Below are 24,139 nucleotides of genomic sequence, written 5' to 3'. Positions count from 1 at the left end.
TCACCATGTACAGTAGCATGTTGCTAAAACTTTCTTCTTTGCTCTCTCTGAAATGTTTAGCATGTTGCTCACCCCCTCTGCCACCATTTCTTCCTTTCATCTCCAGTCTATCTGTGGTTTTCAACTTTGCTTCTGTCTTTACGCAGTTAGCATTTTATAGTCTCCAATTCTACTGATACTTCACAGTTATAACCTCAAGTTATATTTTTGGAAATAACATTTTTCCTTATTGTCAATTTGATTATAATATTCTGTAGTATGTGCACTACATAAGGAACAGTCACAATATGATAGATTAAGAGATGGATGATAGGTAGGAAGATAGACTTCTTTATGGTTTTATCAGTGGTAGACATATAGATAATTTCCACATTGTCACCACATTAGAGGTGGTGGGACCATAGAGAATGAAATTGACAAATGAGGTAGACTAATGTTTCATGTAATAGCCAGCGTTATTCAGAGCACCATACAAATTGTACTCTGAGAGTTAAAATATGTCACACATGTAACACTCCCATGAATTAAAAACTGTGTACAATCACAAGTACAAGCCACACATGGAAAAACATGTTTTCTTTTTCCATAGAGTCATAATTGAATATGATCAGCAAGCAATAATGAGTAATCTGAAGTAAATGTACTTCTATCTGCTACACCTGGGAGGAACAGACACACTCCAGGAACCGCTCTGTGTGTTGAAGAAACTGAGGTCACAAGAATCCGGTCTTGTTTTCCTTCAGTATTTTTTACAAGCACTCGGAATTCTCCTTAGATGACTCCATTTTTTTGTACCATGTTTCAATAACATGTCTTGGCTATTCTTAGCAACCCCTCATGTATACAAGTATATCAATACAATACACTGGTGACAATTTATTTGCATACATATCCAAAAAGAGGACCCCAGAACATGGAAATTCTTTCTCTACCTCTTGAGGAGCCTCCATTTGATTTTCCATGATGACTTTGCTAATTTGCTAATTGACAAGGTACAAAAATGTTCCTTTAGTCCATACCCATGCTAATACTTATTTCCCTGTTTTTTCTGAAATGGGTGGGGTTTACTGAACTTGTATTAAATTTTTCTTTATGAATGGCTATGTTAAAATCCATGCGACCACTTTGCAGAAATTGACAATAAACCTTAACACTGAGCAACAATTAGAAGCTAAAGGAATTCTCCAGGGTGCTGTGTTCCTGAAAATGGCCTTCCTGAAAGGCTTGCTATTCTCCCTGTGACTTAGATTTATCATCACCTCATATTTGCTTAATGAAAATATAAATAAGATATTACAAACTTTTTTAAAATTTACCTTACAAATCATAACTTAAATTGCTCTTTCATACAGATCAAGCATGCCAAATTTTTTGTTCACTGAACTTTTCATAAGCTTTTCTGCTTCTCCAGTCCCTAACATGCAGCCCTATCATCTGCCTGCTTCCCAACACTGCTCCTTTAGCTGTCCATTTTCTTCATTCACTCTTTTAATAATAACCATTTTATTAAGATTTGATGAGCTGTCTTCTTAATTTTAATTTTCATTCTCACTATTGGTACAGGCAGAGAAAGTCATTTACAACACCCTTCGATCCACATAGCCATCATACCATTTCTTTGAATGTCTTCAGCTAGATAGATACTCTGTTTTTGTTAGGCAGAGAATTAACAAGTAGCCAAATAAATACTAGTGAGACTATCCAGATTTTTTTTTTCACACACCAATATATATGTATATTTTGATACATGTAGATTTTTTCCTGTTTCTCCATAACTTATTTTTTTTAATTTCACATTTTATTGCCAATGACTTAGAAATAAAGAATCTAAATGCCCACATTTTCATTTTAGAGTAAGTTTCCCTGTAGTCATTCTCAACCTCAACCCTCTCCTTTTCTTTCTCTTTTACAAAATTTTCCTGTGTCTTGATGTAAACTTTCTTTACTTTCAGTTATGACTTTTTCTTCTTTATTCTCCTCTCCCAGGTGATGGTTTGGCACCTGTCTTTCCAACAAACACCAATGAAGTGTGTTCTGTTATATAATTCAGACACAATTTAGGACTAGAAGAAACTGTAATCTATGATGTTTCTTAAGAAGCAAGACCAGGTGCAAATCAAAGATCCTTGAGTTCTCAGCGCTGTTCAGTTTCAACTTGTTAGTGCTATTTCCTTCTTCATTATAGCTCACAGCACTCCTGTGAGAAAGCTGAATTATAAGCAATGAGAGAGCCATTTCCCAAACAGAGGAGGTAGAGCAAAGGAGTTATTTGACCTGTGAGTGGAAAAACCACAGAGAATAAAATATTCAATCAACCAAACCAAACTGTCATAGCAGGCAAGAATGAGTTTTGATTAATGAGCAAATGGAGTGAATTTTCCAGCACACATCTCATTAATTTACACTAATTGAGAGGGGGAAAAAAGACATTAAGAATGTTTAAAAATACAAAATGTCCACACGAAATTACTTTCTGTTATCTATGATTTACAGTCATTTAAGGTCTCGACATTTAATCAGTATGAATTCTGCTCTCTAAATATTGGCGATAAGTAGGTTTATATCTAATAGGTAAATGCTAACGAAACTAATCTATTCAACATTACCGAAAGCATAGATTAGTAACATAGTGTTTGAGTTAAATACTTTTATATATGCATACATTAATGTATTCAGTTCATCAATGACATCAATAACATTTACTTATACATATGTATGTAATTCAGGTGAACTGATGGAGGCTCTTGATGATCTGAGATTTAATGAAAAGGTGCACAGCAAATGGAGTGGCTGCTGAAGCTTCATATACCACGTTACTTCTGTAAAAAAAAAAAAAATCACACAAAGGCTCCATTTCTTCTTTCAGTGGTCAAATCATTCCCTCCCAAGAAATAATTGTTGCTTCTCCATATGCTGCTCCCTGGCATTCTACAATGTGTCTCAGATCATTGTCCTAAAGTTCACTATTGATTTAGGAATTCACAAATAAAAGTATTTACTGATCGATTTTCACATACAGATAAAGGAAATGACTAAGTAGAGCATAAAAGGTCATTAGCATCTGATTGTCCTCCTCCGTGTCTTCAGCTCTCACTAGATTTACCAATATACTTTAAGAGTAAACACTATTTTATTTTCCTGGTATCTTCTAGTAACTCTGGGTTTTATATTCACATATGAAGATTTGGAGCTATAATCCACAGATGAGATAGAGCCTGGAGAATTTTTCTTTCTGTACTTGGGTTACCTCACTCAATATCATCTTTTCTATTTCAATATATTTAGCTGCAAATTTAATTTTTCTTTACAGCAGAATAGTATTCCATAGAGCATGGGAATGACCTTTTAATGATCTATTTATCAGTAGAGGTTCGTCTGTGTTGTTTCCACTTCCTGTCTATTGTGAATAAAATGGGAATGAACATGACTTAGCAAGTATATCCACAAGGCACTCCAGCACCTTATGCTCAGGGGAACACTGAAGAAAAATTGTAAGAGCCAGAGAACAACCAAGTCTCCTGTAAGACTGTGTGTCCTAGAAATGACGGAGGAGCTTTGCCCAGGAAACCTCTAGGATACAGCTGCCTAAGAAGACTTGAACAAGTATAGCACTAACAGACATAATGATGGGGAAGTGGTCATCTCATGGGGTCTTGCAGCTGAAAAAAAGAAATACATGCAAATAATGGATATTGAAGGGAGAATCTTCACTCTGGAGTGAGCCCCTAATGTGTGTGTGTATGTGTGTGTGTATGTGAGTGTGTGTGTGTGTGTGTGTGTGTGTGTGTAACAATTGAAGAGCGCAGGAATTCAAAACGGACTTAAAGAGTAAGGGACATGGAAGGAGTTGGAGAAAGGAAAGGGAAATTATATAATTCTGTTAAACTTGAGTAAAAAGAAATGAAAACTAATTCCTTCAATAGGTTTGAATATATTTTAGTGTCATCCATTTTTTATTGAAAAGTAATACAAAACCAGATCTTGGCACAAATCTGGGATCCAAGCTATTAGGAGGATAAATTAACGGGATGGTTTGTTTTGAGGCCAGCGTGAGGTATAAAATAAGATCAGAAGAAAAGAAACAAAAGAATGGTGAGAGAGAGAGAGTAGCAAGAATAGAGAGAAATGGATAAGGAAAATAAACGTTTTTACTAATGTTAACTTCTGAAGTGACTTAAATGGTGCTATTAGGTCTTGAAATTTCCCCCACTCTAAATTACAAGATTGGTATAATCCTGGGTCATCCAGTCAACTTTCTTCTAGCATAACAAAAAGAAGCCTGAAAAAAAATCACCTGAGCAATGAGGAGTGGGTGACATTGACTCAAAAAATCTCAGATGTTTCAGGTTACAATTGTGGGGCTTTCTTGTTTGAGGCCTGGGAGAGGCAAAGAATCAACAAGAAAATAATGGCGGAGCAAAGATGCTCACATTGCAGTGACTGGGGATGAACAGAAATACAGACAGATATTTCAATGCTCTCTTCAAGAACACATACCAATAGCATCAATTGCTGCCACTAGGTTTTACCTCCCAAATGATCTAACATTACAAAAAGCACCATCAGCTGGTTACCAAGTGTGCACCCAGTAATCTCTGTGATCCACACGAAGACCAAAGCATAACGAAGTGCACAGGGTGACTAATTCTTCTCTAATGTATAAGAATCTGAAATTTTAGATCCTTTTTAGTATCTTAAATATCTGCCACACAGAAATATGATTATATTGCTTGCTTAAGTAACTGATTATACATTTTTCTGTAATAATACATAATTATTTCATGGACTAATCCTCGTTTTTCCCCAAAAATTTAGCTATCCCCTTTTGTACATGCATTTATTTGCACTGAAAGAAGTCTAAGCATTGGATGTTTTCACACCTCTTGTAACCATTAAATGAATTTCTGCCTTGTAGGACTGTTTTATTCAAGTTGTTACTTTTAATTGAGATATAAATAGTTGAGAGTTTTGTTAAGGTTCCACTAAGTGACAAAGCAGGACGATAAAAACCTCTCTGAGGAATTCAAATCAGAAATCTTATTCCAAAAAGTTTATTTCAGAATATAGGAAGTTTCAGATGAGAAAGAATAGAATACCACAATCAATATGAACACATTTAAACTAAGAGAAACAAAAGGTAACACTGAAAAACTGTACTAACTACTGAAATAAATCAAGTCAAATCAGGTGCAGATTCTAATTCTTGTTTTGGAACAAAAGACAGAAAAGTGATTGCTAATTTAAGATCATAAAAGGAAGACTCATGCTCTCAGGAAAAGATTTGACTTCAGGAAGACATGAAATGAAGTTTTGAAGAACTGAAAAGCAGAAATAAATTTCTGAACTAAAGTAAAGGTGTAAAATGAGAGAACAGATGGGCTGAACCATGCAATTCATGGTGAGCAGGTTTTCATTTTCTTTGTCATTCTTAAGAGACTTTTAAAGTGAACCACAGGAAGAGCGCTACATCTACGCACTTTCAAATTTTACTTGTTGTCTACCAACTTCCTGTTGCATCCAGAGTGTAGGCAGCAAACTAAATCTGGTTTTCACTCATATGCCAAACACAACAGAACTGAAATGGATTCCATAAATTTTATTCAAACCATGACAAATCTTTTTGAGACTATGTATGTTACTGTGAACTGAAGGCAGATGGTATATGGTTTCCATATATTTTATGTAAATTATTGAAAGAAAAAAGAAAATGTGTTTCTAATGAAACTTTGATCTAACATGAACACAATAATACATCTGTAGAAGGTACACCTCCTGTTCTCAAGAAAAAAAAAAAAAAAGCAAAGGTAAAAGGCAGCATTATTATTTACTTGAAACATTGTATCTGAGGATAAGTTGTGTCTTTCCAATGCAGGATGAGATTAAATAATGAGACTGAGGCATTAAACGTTTTGTAAATTTTAATTCTATCATTCTTTTAAAAAAATTCATTGGCTTCTGAAAGGCTCTACCCTGCAGGGTATGGAGGCAGATGTTGAGACTCATAGACAAACTCTGGACAGAGTACAGGGAATCTTATGAAAGAAGTTGAGATAGTAAGACCTGGAGAGGACAGGAGTTACGCAAGGACAGCAACAGATCCTAAAATTCTGAACACAGGGGTCTTTTCTGAAACTGATACTCCAGCCAAGGACCACTCATAGAGATGGCCTGGAACCCTTGCACAGATGTAGCTATGGTAGTTCAGTATCCAAGTGGCCTCCATAGTAATGGGGACAGGGACTGTCTCTGAAAGGAACTGATTGGCCTGCTCTTTGATCACCTCTAACTGATGGGGGGAGCAGCCTTACCAGGCCACAGAGTAAGATAATGTAGCCACTCCTGATGAGACCTGATAGACTAGGGTCAGAGGGAAGGGGAAGAGGACCTCCCTTATCAGTGGACTGGGAGAGGGACACGGGTGGGGAAGAGGGAGGGTGGAATTGGGAGGGGAGGAGGAAGGGAGGTACAAGGGGATTACAATGTGAATAAACTATAATTAATAAAAATTAAAATAATTAAAAATTCATTGCCACAGTTGTCATAGTTTTAATCATTGGACAACAGTGGGGCAACAAGAGTGGTAATTTATTTCTTGTTTTCATTAAATAGAAAAACATTTCTATTAATTGATTATTTTATGTATTGTACTGTCCATTCAGTTTGATGTTGGTTACTGGTTGATGCTAAGAATCACAGCCAAACTTTGGCTATGCTGGGATCAGATGGTAGGGGAAGAAGACTTTTTCTTTCTGAGTGCTAGGGGAGAACTGTGGGGGAGAAGGAGGGAAGGTAAGACATGGAGGAGACCAAGGAGGGTGCTACAATCAGAATGTAACCTGACTAGATTATAAAAAATTAATTTAAATTAAAAATAGTTTGTTTACTTCATATCCCAATTGCAACTTTCCCTCTTTCCTCTCCTCCCAGTCCTTTCTAACACTTCCCTTTCCCCCATTCTCCACTCTTTTTCTCCTCAGAGAAGGAGAGGCTTCCCATGGAAATCAATCTTCTTTGGTATATCCAGTTGCAGTAGGACTGGGTGCATCTTCTCCTATTCAAGCTAGACAAGGCAGCCCAGTTAGGGGAAAGGAATCCAAAGGATCAGAGTAAGAGATAGCCATGCTCTAGTTGTTAGGGGACTCACATGGAGACCAAGATGCAAATCTGTTACATATGTGTTGAGAGCCTAAATCCATCCCATGAATGCTCTTCGGTTAGTGGTTCAGTCTCTGTAAGCCTGTAAGGGACCAAGTTAGTTGATTCTGCAGGTTTTCTTGTGGTGGCCTTGACCTCTTTAGCTCCTTCAATGCTTCCTTCCCCTCTTCCACAAGGTTACCTGAGCCCTTTCAAAAGTTTGGCTGTGGGTCTCTGAATCTGTTTTCATCAGCTTATGGGGGAAGCCTTTTAAAGGACAGTGATACTAGGCTCTTGTCTGCAAGTAGAGCAGAGTATCATTAATAGTATTAGGGGTAGACTCTCTCTTGGGATGGGTCTCAAGGTGGGCCACTCATTGGTTTCCATTCCCTCAATTTCTGCTCTATCTTTATTCTTACACCTCTTACAAGAAACACAAATTTGGGGACAAAGGTGGGTTGGTGTCCCACTCCCTCCCTCCACTGGAAGTCTGGTCTGTTACAGGAGGTGGCTATTTTTTGTTCCATATTTCCTGTTTCTAGAAGTCTTAGGTAGGGTCACACTCACAGAAACCTGGGAGTTTCTCATCCTCCTTCTCCTCCCCCTATACCCCATCCCTAATCTACTGATAGAGGAGCACCTTTTCCCTTTCTATCTGACCCTACACTATCAGGTCTCATCAAGGCTGGCTGCATCATCTTCCTCTGTGGCCTGGCAATGCTGTACACCCCAGGGAGAGGTGATCAAAGAGCTGGCCAATGAATTAATGTCAGAGACAACCCCAGTACCCCTTACTAGGGAACCTACTTGGAAACTGAGAAGCCTATGGACTTCTTCTGAGCAGGGGTTCTTGATCCTCTCTGAAGAATGGATACAGAAGTTGTGGTACATTTACACAATGGAATATTATTCAGCAATTAAAAGCAAGGAAATAATGAAATTTGCAGGCAAATGGTGAGTGAGTTAACCCAGAAGCAGAAAATCACACATAGTATATACTCACTTATAAGTGAGAGAGTAAGAGACTGATGCTTCAACCAAGACAATGGTCATTTTAATAGCCGAGTAGTATTCCATTGTATAAATGTACCATTTCCTTTCTCCAGTCTTCAGTTGAGGGATGATGGTTTCCAGTTTCTGGCTATTACAAATAAAGCTGCTATAAACACAGTTTAGAAAGTATCCTTTTGGTATGATGGAGCATCATTTGGGCATATGCCAGTAATGTTAGCTGGGTCTTGAGACAGAGCTATTCTTTATTTATTTATTTATTTATTTATTTATTTATTTATTTTTTTTGAGAAACCACCAAATTGATTTCCAGTGGTTGTACAAATTTGTACTCCTACAACCAGTGTGTGTGTGTGTGTGGGGGGGGGAATGTCCCCCTTGCTTCATGTCCTTGCCAGCATGGAGGTCACTTGAGTTCATCTCAAGGATGCAGAGATGGTTCAATATACAAAACACATCAACATAATCTACTGTATAAACAAAATTAAAGAAAAAATGCACATGATCATTTCATTATATGCTGAAAAAGCCTTTGGCAAAATCCAACACCCATTCATGTTAAAAGTCTTGGAGAATCCAGACATTGTGGGGTAAGCCTGTAATTCCAGCATTTAAGGAAGTGAGGCAGACTGACCTCTGTCTGTTCAAGGCCAGCCTGGTCTACAAAGCAAGTCCAGGAGAACCATGGCTACACAGAGAAACCCTGTCTCCAAAAACAAAACAAACCAGGACAACCCCACCCCAAAAAATACAAGCAAACAAAACAAAATGGAAAACAAAAAAGTCTTGGAGAGATTAGAGATATAAGGCACATGCCTAAACACAATACATGTAGTATACAGTAAGCAAATAGCCAACATCAAACTAAAAAGAGAGAAATTTGAAGAAGTTCTATTAAAATCAGGGACAAGACAAGGCTACTGACTCTGTACATATCTATACAACATAGAACTTGAACTTCTAGCAAGAGCAATAACAGCTAAAGGAGATTAAGGGGATACAATTTGGAATGGAGCAAGTCAAAGAATCGCAATTTAGATGATTATAGTATACATAATTGACCCCAAAAATTTTCCCAGGGAACTCCTACGGCTGACAACACCTTCAGCAAAGTGGCTGGTACAAAATTAATTCAATAAAGAAAAATCAATTGCCCTCCTTTCTACAAGTGATAAATGGTATGAGAAAGAAATTAGGGAGAAACCCTTCACTATAACCACAAATAATATAAAGTGTCTGGTGTATCTCTAACCAAGCAGAAGAAAGACCTGTGTGACAAAAACTTTAAGTCTCTGCATAAAGAAAATGAAGATAGCAGAAGATGGAAAGATGCTCATGGATCAGTAGGACTACCATAATAAAAACAGGAATTTTACCAAAAGCAATCTAGAAAGTCAATGCAATTTCCACCAGAAATCCAAAACAATTTTTTTTACAGACATGGAAAGACCAATTCTCACCTTCATATGGAAAAACAAAAAACCCAAGATAGCTAAAATAGTCCTGTATAATAAAAGCACTTCTGGATATATCACTATCCCTGACTTCAGAGCAAAAGTAATCAAAACTGCATGATACTGGCATCAAAACAAACAAGTTGATCAATGGAATGGAATCAAAGACCCAGAAATAATCCACATACTTGTAGACACTTGATTTTTGACCAAAAAAAAAAAAAAGCCAAAAACTTTATAATGGAAAAAAGATAGTGAATTCCACAAATGGTACTAGTCCAAATGGATGTCTGAATGTAGAAGAATGCAAATAGATCCACATTTATTACCCTGCACAAAGCCCAAGTCCAAGTGGATTAAAAACCTCAAAATGATACCTGATACACCAAATCTAATAGAAGAGAAAGCCATGAACTCAATGGTCAGGAGACAGCTTCCTGAATAGAACACTAACAGCTCAGGCTCAAAGATCAATATTCAATAAAGGGAACCTCATGAAATTGAAAAGTTTCTGGAAGGCTAAGGACATCATCATTAGGACAAAAGTGCAGCCTCTAGAATGAGAAAAGATCATCACCAATCCTACACCTAACAGTGTGCTGATATCCAGAACATATAATGAACTCGAAAAAGTAGACACGGACAAACCAACTAACAATTTGAAAAACTGGGTACAGAGCTGAACAGAATTCTCAACAGAAGAATATCTAATGGCCAAGAAGCAGTTAAAGAAATGGACAATTGTCCTTAGTCATCAGGGAAATGCAAATCAAAAGGACTCAGCGATTCCATCTCATACCTGTCAGAAGAGCTAAGATCAAAAACTCAAGTGACGAAATATCTTTAAACAGTAAGACGAGTACTTTTACAGTGTCATGTAGAAAATAGAGTGATGACAAAGCAGTTTCTAGAACTCTGTACTCACTTGTGTGCACAAACTATCATAGTAAAGTCTCAGAAAAAAAATGGAGTTGACACATGGTGACCTAGTGGTATTGGAAGGAAAACTCATTCTTATATTTGTTCCTCTAATTTTCACATTTGCCTGGACACTCTTATGACTGATGTTACTGACTTAATTTTGTTATTTTCAGTGTAACACGTATGTCTAAAAATATATCACACAACACAGGAAAATATTTAACTATCTGATAAGAATAAGTAAACTTGTAAACTTTGCTCATTTCTGAACGTTTCAGGTGTGCCACACCAAGAACTCACAAATTAATTTCCATTCATGTGTCATAGCATGTGTCATTTCCACATAGACTTCAGAAAACTCTCAAACTGAAGAAGTGACCACTATGTTGTCTTAGTAAGTTATTCTTTTCAAGTGTGTATTTATTATTTGTGATGACCTGAGTTTCAGAGATGTCAAGTCTGGAAAAATTCCATAATCTTCATTGCCTTCAGTAAATTGTTATTCAGCATAATATATATCCCAAACACTATATTAAGCAAAACAAGAAAAAATATCTTTTTTCATAGCAATTATGCTTTAAAAAGGAAAGAAGGTTAATAAAAAAATGACTAAAATCTAAAATTCCCAGGGTGTTTTCTTTATGTGACATTAGAGAGATTGTATAATATTAAATAAGATGTCATTTGAGGTTGTATCACTTTAATATAAAGAATTTCTTGATTCTACATATGTTTCAGTCTTTACCAAGCAAAATCTAGTCAAATTTTGACCAACCAAACTATATGGCACTTTCATCTAAACTCATGTATGTGACATCAGGAAGGAACTAAACATATTAAGCATCTTGCCTTTTATCTATTAATTGGCAACTATTTCAAAAGTGAAATGTAGGTGCTCTTTTTATATGTCTGCATCCAAATAAATTTCAAGTGCCTGATGAGTTTTGTGGTATTAAACCCGTTTCCTTTCAACTAAACAGAAAATGTTACTATAGCACAACTCCAAAACAACATTTTCTTTCCCCTTCAGTTTCCACAGTGGAAACTTATTCCATGTACTATTTGTTTATAATTCTTATCTATAAAAAGCTTCTTCAGAATTATGAATAAAAGCAGAGTTGTGTGTTTTGTTTGCAAAATTACATGAAGCACGGGGATCGTCAAACTCTCCATGCAGGCTTTGGATGCAGGGAAGATTGGAATTCATGGTTGATAACTGACAAGGCTAACAGCTAAAGCTTCCTGCATGACTATGTATGAAGAGATGACAGGGGAGGGATTGAAGGTTTCCCTGTATATAAGAATGTTTGTGGGTCATTTAGAGGAGATTCCTACTCCTGGAATCTAGACGTCCTGCCAGGAACAAAAGGACTTAGAGTTGTCGTGGGGTTTGCTTGGAGGTAACACAACTCCAACACCAAGTCAATGAAGAAAGGAAAAGTTTGTTGCAATCAAGCTTTTACTGATGGATCAGGAATGCAGAAGGGCTGAACTGTGAGCCCAAGCCAGAATGCTATAGACCTTTTAAAAATCACAAAAACCATAAACATCTGTGCCAAGTTACTGTGGGGCACATGGACCTTGCCATCAGCGGACCTGACATGAAACTGCCAAGGTGGAGCATGTTCAAACCCCGGAAATCTTGAGATCTGTAGGAGTAAGAACCGCTCCCTCCCCGTTCTGAGCCTCTATGCCCGGTTACACGCAGCTATGACCCTCTACTGTGATTCTTTAGATAGTCATTATAACCCAGCACCTGCGATTCCTCCCTACAAATAGAGCTTCCCCAGCATCTTAGCCCCAGCCAATGAAATGCATTCACCCTGAAAACTTTCTGCTCCCCAAGGTTCATATAGTACTTGTTCACCATGAAATAAACACGCATAATCTGTTTCACTAAATACCATGTAAGAGTTGCTGTTTTATTGTGATAGCTCTGAGTTAAGAGAGCTGTAATGTTAACATTCTCAGAGACCACCTTCTCCTCCCCACGTTCGGCCCTCCCGGGTCATCCTGGCTCCCGCACGCCCCACCAGTTCCAGACTCAGCTTCACTATTCATAACTCAGTGTGCAGTGGCACGCAGAGAAGAAGCGGAGTGTGGAAGAACAAGTTACAGCTACATTTTCCACCAATCAGGATTCAGGGATAGGGGACTTACCTAGGAACAGGTCCACAGATCTTTCTAGTCAAACTCCTATTCAAAATGGAAGTTTTATTCAAGTGGCTTCAGTTTAGTTCCTTCTCACATAGTCAGGGATCTGTAAGTAACAAAGTAATATTTAGTTTCCTTGACTATTACTGTATTATATAACAGGGAAAATGGGATGTTTGTGTGCAAAGTAAAGAAAGTAAAATATGAAGGAAAGTACTGCAAACCTTTGTACTATTTCTAAAGTGTCTGGATAAAGCAGAATCTGAGAATTACAGGTATATCTAAGGAGAGATTATGCTCATGTGTCTGCTCAGACTAGAAGGAACTAAAATAACATCACTACTTACTGTCAAAGTGGAATTCCCCTGCCCCTGTTTCTGCATAAGGAGCAACCAGATGTTCAGCTAGTAGAGTAAGGATATGGTAGGTAGTATCATAAAAGCCAAACTTTTTAATCATCTCTGGAGAAAATTTGTGAGAGTGTGTAAACTCTTAATTAATACTAGATAAAAACCGGTTTTTAGTAGCTACAAGATTTGAATTTTTTAATAATTTATTTTATCTTATGTGCATTAGTGCGAAAGTGTCAGATCCTTTGGAACTGGGGTTATAAACAGTTGTGAGCTGCCATGTGGATGCTGGGGATTGAATCTGGGTCCTTTGGAAGATCAGACAGTGCTCTTAACCACTGAGCCATCTCTCCAGCCCCCTTGAATTTTTTTTTATAAAAATGCTCCCTATAATTAATAAATAGGTATTGTCCTTACATTAAGACATTAGACTAATTTTGGATAATCTTATTAACATTTTCTATGCATAGATATGCTTTATTAATATTTTAATTGATTGGAATGAATCCACTATGACTTTAACTAAAGGAGAAATTATCTGAGGTAGATTCAGAAATTGAGTTTATGATCGTAACCACCATCTTTCTGAATGCATGTTTATATTCACTTCATTTTTCAGATAACAGTTCCAGGATTAAACATATTCTACTCTAGTGGATATTCCTACGTATTGAGTTAGTAACTTGGCTGTATTTTCATCTGTGAAAACATTCTACAACTCACAAAACTATATATATTTAATTTTTCTTAAATACTCTTTCTCCTAAATGAACATCAGTGCAAAGTCCCTATTTATTTCTAATATCAGAGATCAGACCTCTACTCTTGCCTGATGCATCTAAAACAAAAAGGGGGAACTGTAGAGAGCTGCGGAATGCTATGCCTTAAAGATGGAGCTGGTTTCCGCCTTACACCTTCCCGATGGTGAGTGCTCTCTGTCACGAACAATTCCACATTTGGCTAAGGCTGAGGATCTGGCTTGCTTCCATGTATGTGGACCTATCTGCATTGCCCACGTGGCACGCCTGGGTTGGCTACCCAGAGGCTATTTAAGCTGTGGGCTGGCTTTCCCCAGGGTCCGAGGATTGTTCAAGGTTCCTGAATAAACTGCATTGGAAAAAAAAAAATAAAAAAAAAATAAATACTCTTTCTGTACTAGGGAAATGAGTATGTTGGTTTTTACTCAAGAAATGCCCTAAAAATTATTGGCATATATCCCATGTTTAAAGGAAAAAACAACTCGCTTACCATAAATATGAAATTTTCTCCAGTACTACTTAAAGTACAGACAATACAAATGATTATAATACTCATTGTCACATTTGTTGACACAGTGAGTTTCAGTTTAAGTATATTTTTAGGCTTAAACATCATTCTGAATATTCAACCAGACATGTTGAATATTTCCCTTTAATATACAACCTCACACTCAAAAAATGTCAGACAATGGAAACAATAAAACTCGAAATTTCAGGCTGCAGAGATGGCTCAGAGGTTAAGAGCACTGGTTGCTCCTCCAGAGGTCCTGCATTCAATTCCCAGCAACCACATGGTGGCTCATAGCCATCCATAATGAGATCTGGTGCCTTCCTCTGGCCTACGGACATACGTGCAGTCTGAATACTGTATAAATAATAAATAATAAATGAATCTTAAAAAAAAGAGTTATTCTAAAAACCAGGAATTTCTTGTTATTTTTATTAATGATCAAAAAACTGGTTAGTTCAGAGTATCTGATGCTATTTTAATTCTTGACACCTATGACATTAAAATCAAACATTTCTTTATTTATTTCAGAAGTGGTCACTGGTCTCCTCTTCAGGTAGCATGCTTAAGAGAGAATATGCAATGGTGACAAAATGACGCAATCATTGCTTAAATTGAGTATCTGGTCCAAAATGAGTCTGACCTTTAAATATCACTATAAATGTGAATATTAAATATTACAGTATAGATCAGTATGCTGTAAAATATATGGTAACATGACAAACATAAATATTTACTTAAACTCCTATAAATATTGAAAACAATGTATACATGAAATATTTCCTTTAAATAGTTAATACCATTACATAATCTACAATATGTCACTGCAGCTTGAATGAAGAGTTTCAAAAAGTTTACTAACATGTTAGTCTGTATGTGTTTGTGTGCATAAAGAATAATTTATTGTTTATAAGCATTATTTAGTGACTCATATTCTTGTCAAGTACCTCAATTTATTTCATGGTAAACCTCTTGAAAGTATGTAATGTATATTATGCAATTTTTGTTCTACCAAGAGCAATATATAAATGAAAATTAATGTGAAACTTGAAAAAAGAAAAAGAATATTTATGGGCACCTAGATTAGAATCAAGATGTTTCTCTAAGTCTTTTGGTCTATATGTATTTTAGAATGTGTTGATAGATGTTAAAATGTATCATTGAAAAACATTTCTTAGTGATAAGGAAAAATTCACAAAAATGCATGAAACTGACTACTGCAACCTCTGTATTTCCAATTTTAGAGAGTCCTACTGTAAAATATTTCTTCCTCTGTGAAATATTTTGTACTTCTAGAACAGTACCTTTGCAACTTTTTACCCTGGCAGAACTTCAACAGTATGTAATCCAGAGAGTCCATTTCTGTAATAATAAAGTTAAAGGGACTGAGAAGTACAAATATAAAAATACCCATGGAGGAATGTTATACATCATCTAGAATGGGAAAAAAATGTTGTGAGATAAGTTATAGAATCTGAGCAGAATGACTACATGTATGTAGTCATGCTTAATAAAATATCTTAGTGAGTATTCTTTGTTTTATACATTAATCTACATATTAATCTGCATTAATCTACACATAAAAGAAGAGAAACCCTGTCTCAATAAATAAAACAAACAAACAAACCAAAAATAAAAGATTTTTTTTTCCATCGTGCCAAAGCTGTGGTTAATACAAGGCAAAATCAGAGAAGCTCAGTGTAATTGATTAAAATCAACATAGCTCAGGCATTTGGAGCACATTGTACAATGAAACACAGAGCAAAATAAGAAGAAAAGAAAAGTTTAAAAACACATCATTAATTTAGAAACTTTAAAAAGTAAATTCAATAAGGACCATACATTGGAAAGATAAAACAAATAATGGACATAATTTAATATCTATTATTTGTTATTTATGCTGTTTTACTGGTCACTAAAATTATTTTACATATAGGTTGTGTGTTTATGTCTATATGTATGTTTCTGTATGTATGTATGTGTCTCTGTGTAACTTTGTAAAAATGTGTGATTTCTGTGTGTGCATGTGTGTTTGGGTGTTTAATTTTATACGTGTGTGTCTGTATGTGTATTTGTGCATTAACCTTTGAGTGTGCATTTGTGTGTGTGTGTGTGTGTGTGTGTGTGTGTGCATTTATATGGGTGTGTTTATGTATGTGTATTTGCGTCTGTCTGTCTATGGCTATGTGTGGCTATGTGTACATGACTGCATGAGCCTGTGTAGGCCAGAAGCATTCAGTGTGCAGGGTTTGGTATTCACTGGTGGTTAACACCCAGTCAATGTAGACTCTGAAATTTTAACTCAGGTCCTCCACAAGAACAGGGCGTGGTCCTAAGCACTGAGTCATGGCTCCAGCTATGATTGCTAATCTTATTAATATCTGCAATAAAAGTCAATACAGAAATTCCATGATTCCTTGTTTTTAATAGCTAAGTAGTATTCCATTGTGTAAACATACCACAATTTCTGTATCCATTCCTCAGTGGGGTTGTTTCCACTTTCTGGCTATTAAGAATGAAGCTGCTATGAATATGTTGAGAAAATTTCCTGTTGTATACTTGAGCATATTTTGGATATATACCTGGGAGTGGTATAGCTAGATCTTGAGGTACCACTATTCATAATTTTCTGAGAAAGCGCCAGATTGATTTCCAAAGTGGTTGTACAAGTTTACAATCCCACCAGCAATAGAGGCGGGTTCCTCTATCTCCACATCCTCTCCAGCACATTTTGTCCCTTGAGATTTTGATCATAGCCAATCTGATGGGTGTAAGGTGAAATCTCAGGGTCGTTTTGATTTGCATCTCTCTGGTGGCTAAGGATGTTGAGCATTTCATTAAGTGTTTCTCTGCCATTCAACAGTCCTCTGTTGAGAATTCTCTGTTTAACTCTGTACCCCAGTTATTTTTTTTTTGAATTTTGAATAGTTTATTAGAACATATTACAATAGAGCAAAAGGACATTTAAGATTTGTTACAACACTGTACCCCAATTAACTGGCTAATTGGTTCCAAAGCCAATTCTGACCACTGCTCTTAGAGTTTGAGAAATACTCATGTGGATTTGGGCGATTCATTATTCATGCTTTTACATAAGGACTCTCTCAGTCACACGTGAAACCCACACATGCAACCATGGATCAGCTCTTGCTTTCAATTTCCCTGGAATGTTTGTTGATTTTAAAAGCGCTCTCTTTCAAAATGTCCTTATTAATTAAATCAACCAGTCGGCCACCTTCCCTGTTTCTAACTCAAGCACTCAAGTTTAAACTTGGTTCTGGAGTCGGCTTTCCAATCTTGGCTTAAGTGGCATTAGTCACTCAAAGCAAAATATGGCATTTGAACAGCTGTCTTGGTACTGAGTGTCCAGGCCTATGGCCCTGAAGAACAGACAAGGGGGTAGGTGGGGAAGGGAGGCCATTTTTTTTTTAATTTCTCAAAATCTACTCTCTGCCCCAGACTTTTACAAAGAATATCTCTTGATTTTTCTGAGAAGCTTATTAGTGTGTTCTGCCTGCCCCATTACAGCAAGGTTGTAATGTAAATTGGTCAAAGACCATTCTGCTAAGAGGTGATAGATCTGGGACTAGGGCCTAAGCAATGACCCTGGAGAGTCTTTGCTTGCGTGCTGTCCTGGATACATCTCCCCTAAACTTCTGACCCTCAAATATAGGTGCTATCCTCCCAGGTTTGTTTTCCAGAGGGCAAACCTGAGACCCAAGAATGTGAAGTTCTCTACGTAAACTAAGCACAGCCTCTGGACTTGAATTTCACAGTCCTGGGAGGATTATTTCAACTAGCATTCATTCATCATTGTCCGTCCATCTATCCATTCACCCCTTCATTTATTAACTGAAGATGGTGTCAAGTGCTCACTCTGCTCTGGGGACTGCCTTGTTTCTAGAGATGAAGTAAGTTGTGTAAACTCTAGTCCCTGATCTTTTTTATATTTTTTAACTCTTTCTTAATTATACTTTATTCACTTTGTATCCCCCCTGTGGTTCCCTCCCTCCTCCCATCCCAACCCTTCTCTTCCTCCACCCTCTGCATGCATGCCCCTCCCCAAGTCCACTGATAGGGGAGGTCTTCTTTTCCTTCCTTCTGATCCTAGTCAATTAGGTCTCATCAGGAGTGGCTGCTGTGTCTTCTTCTGTGGCCTGGTAATGCTGCTTTCCCCTCAGGGGGAGGTAATTAAAGAGCAGGCCAAACAGTTCATGTCAGAGACAGTCCCTGTTCCTATTACAATGGAACCCACTTGGATACTGAACTGCCATGGGCTACATCTGTGCAGGGGTCTTAGATTATCTCCATGCATAGTCCTTGGTTGGAGTATCAGTCTCAAGAAAGACCCCTGTGCTCAGATTTTTTTGGTTCTGTTGCTCTCCTTGTGAAGTTCCTGTCCTCTCCAGATCTTACTGTTTCCCACTTCTTTCCTAAGATTCCATGCGCACTGCCCAAAGGTTGACAATAAGTCTCAGCATCTGCATTGATAGTCTGCAGGGCAGAGCCTTTCAGAGGTCCTCTGTCTCAGGCTCCTGACTTGTTCCATCTTTTCTCCTTCTTCTGATGTCCATCCTCTTTGCCTTTCTGGATAGGAATTGAACATTTTAGCAAGAGTCCTCAATCTTGATTAGTTACTTTAGATGTACAGATTTTAGTAGGTTTATCCTATATTATATGTTTATATGAGTGAGTATATGCTGTGTGCATCTTTCTGCTTCTGGGATAGCTAACTCAGGATGGTCTTTTCCAGATCCCACCATTTACCTGGAAATTTCATGATTTCCTTGTTTTTTATTGCTGAGTAGTATTCCATTGTGTAGATATACCACAATTTGTGCATCCATTCCTCCACTGAGGGGCATCTGGGCTGTTTCCAGCTTCTGGCTATTACAAATAAGGCTGCTACAAACATGGTTGAGCAAATTTCCTTATTGTGTACTTGAGACTCTTTTGGGTATATGCCTAGGAGTGGTATAGCTGGATCTTGAGGAAGAGCTATTCCTAGTTGTCTGAGAAAGCACCAACCAGTTTTTTATTGGATTACTTGATTTGTTGGTGTTTAACTTCTTGAGTTCTTTATATGTACTGGATATTAGCCCTCTGTCAGATATAGGGTTGGTGAAGATACTTTCGCAATCTGTAGGCAGGTTTTTTGTTTTGATGACAGTGTCCTTTGCTTTACAGAAGCTTTTCAGATTCATGAAATCCTATTTATTGATTGCTGATCTTAGAGCTGTTGGTGTTCTGGTCAGGAAGTTGTCTCCTGTGCCTATGAGTTCAAGCCTCTTCCCCACTTTTTTTTTTTTTCTAACAGGTTTAGTGTGTCTGGTTTTATGTTAACGTCTTTTTTTTTTTTTCAATGCAGTTTATTCAGGAACATTGAACAATCCTCGGACCCCGGGGAAAGCCAGCCCACAGCTTAAATAACCTCTGGGTAGCCAACCCCAGCGTGCCATGTGGGCAATGCAGATAGGTCCACATACATGGAAGCAAGCCAGATCCTCGGCCTTAGCCAAATGTGGAGTTGTTCGTGACAGAGAGCACTCACCATCGGGAAGGTGGAAGGCGGAAACCAGCTCCATCTTTAAGGCATAGCATTCCGCAGCCACCAAGGACTATTCATGGAGATAACCTAGAACCCCTGCACAGATGTAGCCCAGGGCAGTTCAGAGTCCAATTGGGTTACATAGTAATGTGAAGAGGGACTGCCTCTGACATAATCTGATTGGCCTGCTCTTTGATCACCTCCCTCTGGGGGGGGGGAGCAGCCTTACCAGACCACAGTAGAGGACAATACAGCCACTTTTGATGTGAACTGACAGACTAAGATCAGAAAGGAGAGGAGAACCTCCCCTATTAGTGGACTTGGGGAGTGGCATGCAAGCAGAGGGAGGAGGGAGGGTGGGACTGGGATGGGAGGAGGGAGGGGCTTATGGGGGGATGCAGAATGAATAAAGTGTAATTGATGAAAAATTTAAGAAAAAAGGGAAAAATAATTTAAGAACCTTAAATGACTTTCAAAATTGGAGGAAAACATGGAGTTAGTCAATTGGCATGGAGCACGTCTCGCCCCTGGGGGCAATGGTCTCCTGAACCTACTCAGACCTCGGACACCACCACTGCTAGTTCTAGAACTGACGCAGGATGTTCCAACGAGGGGTTAAGGCTTCTCATAATATTTCCTATAAGCCCACACCTGTTTGTCTATATACCCCATTTTTATTCATGTTAACGTCTTTTATCCACTTGGATTTGAGTTTTTGTGAAGGGTGATAAATATGGATCTATTTACATTTTTCTACATAAAGACAACCAATTAGACAGGTACCGTTTGTTGAAGATGCTGTCTTTTTTCCATTGTATGATTTTGGCTTCTCTGTCAAAAATCAAGTATCCGTAGGTGTGTGAGCCTATTTCTGGGTCTTCTATTCGATTATTTTGATCCACCATTTTGTTTCTGTGCCAGTACCATGAAGTTTTTATTACTGTTGCTGTGTAGTATAGCATGAGATGAGGGATGGTGATACCTCCAAAGGATATAATTGTACAGTATTGTTTTAGGTACTTTGGGTTTTCTGTATTTCCATATGAAATTGAGAATTTTTCTTTCAAGTTCTGTAAAGAATTGTGTTTATATTTTGATGAGAATTGCACTGAATTTGTAGATTGCTTTTGGCAAACCATTTTTACTATGATAATCCTATTGATCTATGATTATGGGAGATTTTTTTATCTTCCGGTTTCTTTTTCAATTTCTTTCTTCAGAGAAATGTTTTTTTTTTCAAACAAGTCTTTGACTTGCTTGGTTAGAGTCACAACAAGGTCCTTTATGTTATCAGTGCCTATTGTGAAGGGTGTTGTTTTCTAATTTCTTTTTCAGCCCTTTTGTCTTTTGTATACAGGTGGGCTACTGATTTGCATGAGTTAGTTTTGTTTCCAGCCACTTTGTGGAAGCTGGTTTTGTTGTTTGTTTGTTTGTTTTGTTTTGTTTTGTTTTATAGTTGAGAAGCCCTTTAACTTTATTCTTTTACTAAATTTTTTTTACATTAATTGCATTTTATTTGCTTTGTATCCCAGCTCATTCCCTCCCAATCAAATCCTTGTTCCCTTATCTCCTCCCATGTTCCTCTCCAAGTTTACTGATGAGGGAGGACCTCCTCCCCTTCCATCTGACCTTAGCTTATCAGGTCTCATCACAACTGGCTGCAATATCCTTATCAGCTGATGGAGTTCTCTGGTAGAATTTTTGGGGTCACTCATGTATAATACTATAGCATCATCTGCGAATATTTTTACTTCCTCCTTTAATAGGTTTTGGATTCATACATAGCCTATTTTCCAATGTAGAGTTAGAATAAAACTTATTTCTATATTTTTAATAGTTAATATTTATGTATAAGAACTAACAAATGCTATCAACTATTTAATTAGTAACAACTTACTCTATCAATGTGATACAGAATGTGAAATATATAAAGTAGCATGATAAATTTGTAACCATGGTAACTTGCATCTATATCATTTCGATTACCTCATATTGTTGTCACTGAAAGTGTTCAGTGATTAAATATTTCTAAATTTGAAATATTGTATACTGTATTCAAAATTATTTTCTTTAAATCAACCATGTTCATAGCAGCTCTATTCATAATAGCCAGAATCTGGAAACAACCCAGATGGCCCAACTGAGAAATGAATACAGAAACTATGGTGCATTTACTCAATGAAATACTATTCTGCAATTAAAAACAAGGAAATCATGACATTTATAGGCAAATGGTTGGAACTAGAAAAGATCATCCTGAGTGAAGTATCCCACAAGCAGAAAGACACTGTATATACTCACTTATAAGTGGATATTAGACATAAATGTAGGATAAATATACTAAAATCTGTACACCTAAACAGGCTAAGCATGGAGGAGGACCCTGGTTAAGATGATCATTCCTCATTCAGAAAGGCAAACTGGATGGACATTGGAAGAGGGAGAAAACAGGGAACAGGAAAGGAGCTCTGAAACACTCTACCCAGTAGAGTGCTGATGCTCATAGCCAAACTTTGGGCAGAGTGCAGGTAATCTTATGAAAGAAGGAGGAGATGAATGACCTGGAAAGGAGCTCTACAAGGAGAGCAACAGAACCAAAAAATCTGGGCACGGGGCTCTTTTCCTGGACTAATACTCCAAACAAGGACCATGCATGGAGATAACCTAGAACCACTGCACAGATGTAGCCCATGGCAGTTCAGTTTCCAAGTGGGTACCATAGTAAGGGAATAAGGACTGTCTCTGACATGAACTCAATGGCTGGCTCTTTGATCACCTCCTCCTGAGGGGGAAGCAGCCTTACTAGGCCACAGAGGAAGACTATGCAGCCAGTCTTGATGAGACCTGATAGGGTAGAGTCAAATGGAGGGGGAGGAGGACTTCCCCTATCAGTGGACTTAGGCAGGAGCATGGGAGGAGAAGTGGGAGGAAGAGTGGGATTGGGAGGGGATGAAGGAAGGGGCTGATGCTGGGATACAAAGTGAATAAATTTAATTAGTAATAAATAAATAAATTTAAAAAACAAATCTGAAAAAAAGAAAAAAAAGAAAAAAAATCTCAATTTCCTCACATATTTAGCAAAAGTTATTGAAACAGTCGATCACAGCCAGGCTTTCTCTATTTGTGTTTCTCATTAATCATGATTAACACTGGGTTATATCCACATAGTTACTATTGCTGATTTTTTTTTCTTAAAACACAATATTTGAATTTAAATATAGTCACATTTTTATGTATTTTCTTCAGCACATTTATGATTCATGCTTAATTCAAGCATCTGAAGAGGTAAATATCTAAGCTGTTTCCATAAAATTACAGAAACTGTCAAGTGCAAAGTATGCAGGACAGGCAGGGAGATTGCCAGGTTTTGTTCTACTGTGGCCTTCATCTGAATGGAATACAACCAACTTTGTGGAGTACACTGACATGCTAACATTATCTAAACAACCTTACAGAAACATCAACAATATTTCAGCAGTCATATATTAAGTTAAGAATATATGACTTAACACACTTGCTGTGGAAAACTACCCATTACATCTCCCAAAACTAAATTTGGAAAGGAGATTATGACACCGGAATTTTAGCCAGTAACAAACGTGAATGATATCAAATGTCAAAATCCAGCAATGACATTGCACTAAGGCAATGTATGTGTTGTTAAAATGTATATTAGTTACAAGCAGAAAAAAATGGACAACACTAAAGACAGATGCAAAACCTTGTTCTTAGTCTCATTTTTCAAACTGCCTTAGCATCTTGACAAAACCTAGGGATAGTTTTCCTGCATATATATATATATATATATATATATATATATATATATATATCTTTTTTAACAATGGATATTGCAGATTTTATGACAGTTTAAAATTTAACTTCTTTTTACATTCTTTCAACAATTCATGAACACATTAATGACTAGAGGTGTATGAGTGTTTGAATTTTTATCTAAAGTTATTCAGTTAAGATATATCTATAAATCAGCAATCAATGATGAAAATTAGTGAAACATATTCAAGTTCTATGACAGTCTCAATAATACATTTGACCTAAAATGATTCATATCAAATATGAATTCAATACTTAATTTGGCTTTTGTATTTTTACATTTCAAAATCTGAGGATGAATTCCTAGTCTGATCTAGTTGTCATCAAGTCTTTTCTGTTTTGTTTTTCTAGACAGGGTTTCTCTGTGTAGCCTTGGCTGTCCTGCACTAGCTTTGTAGACCAGTCTGGCCTCTGAAAACTTATAGAGTTCAACCTGACTGCCTCTCTGAGTCCTGAGGTTACAGGCATGT

This window comes from Meriones unguiculatus, chromosome 7, assembly GCF_030254825.1.
Source record: "Meriones unguiculatus strain TT.TT164.6M chromosome 7, Bangor_MerUng_6.1, whole genome shotgun sequence".
NCBI classification, from domain to species: Eukaryota; Metazoa; Chordata; class Mammalia; order Rodentia; family Muridae; genus Meriones; species Meriones unguiculatus.
The sequence above is the reverse complement of the archived record's forward strand: the minus strand, read 5'-3'. Positions refer to the sequence as shown.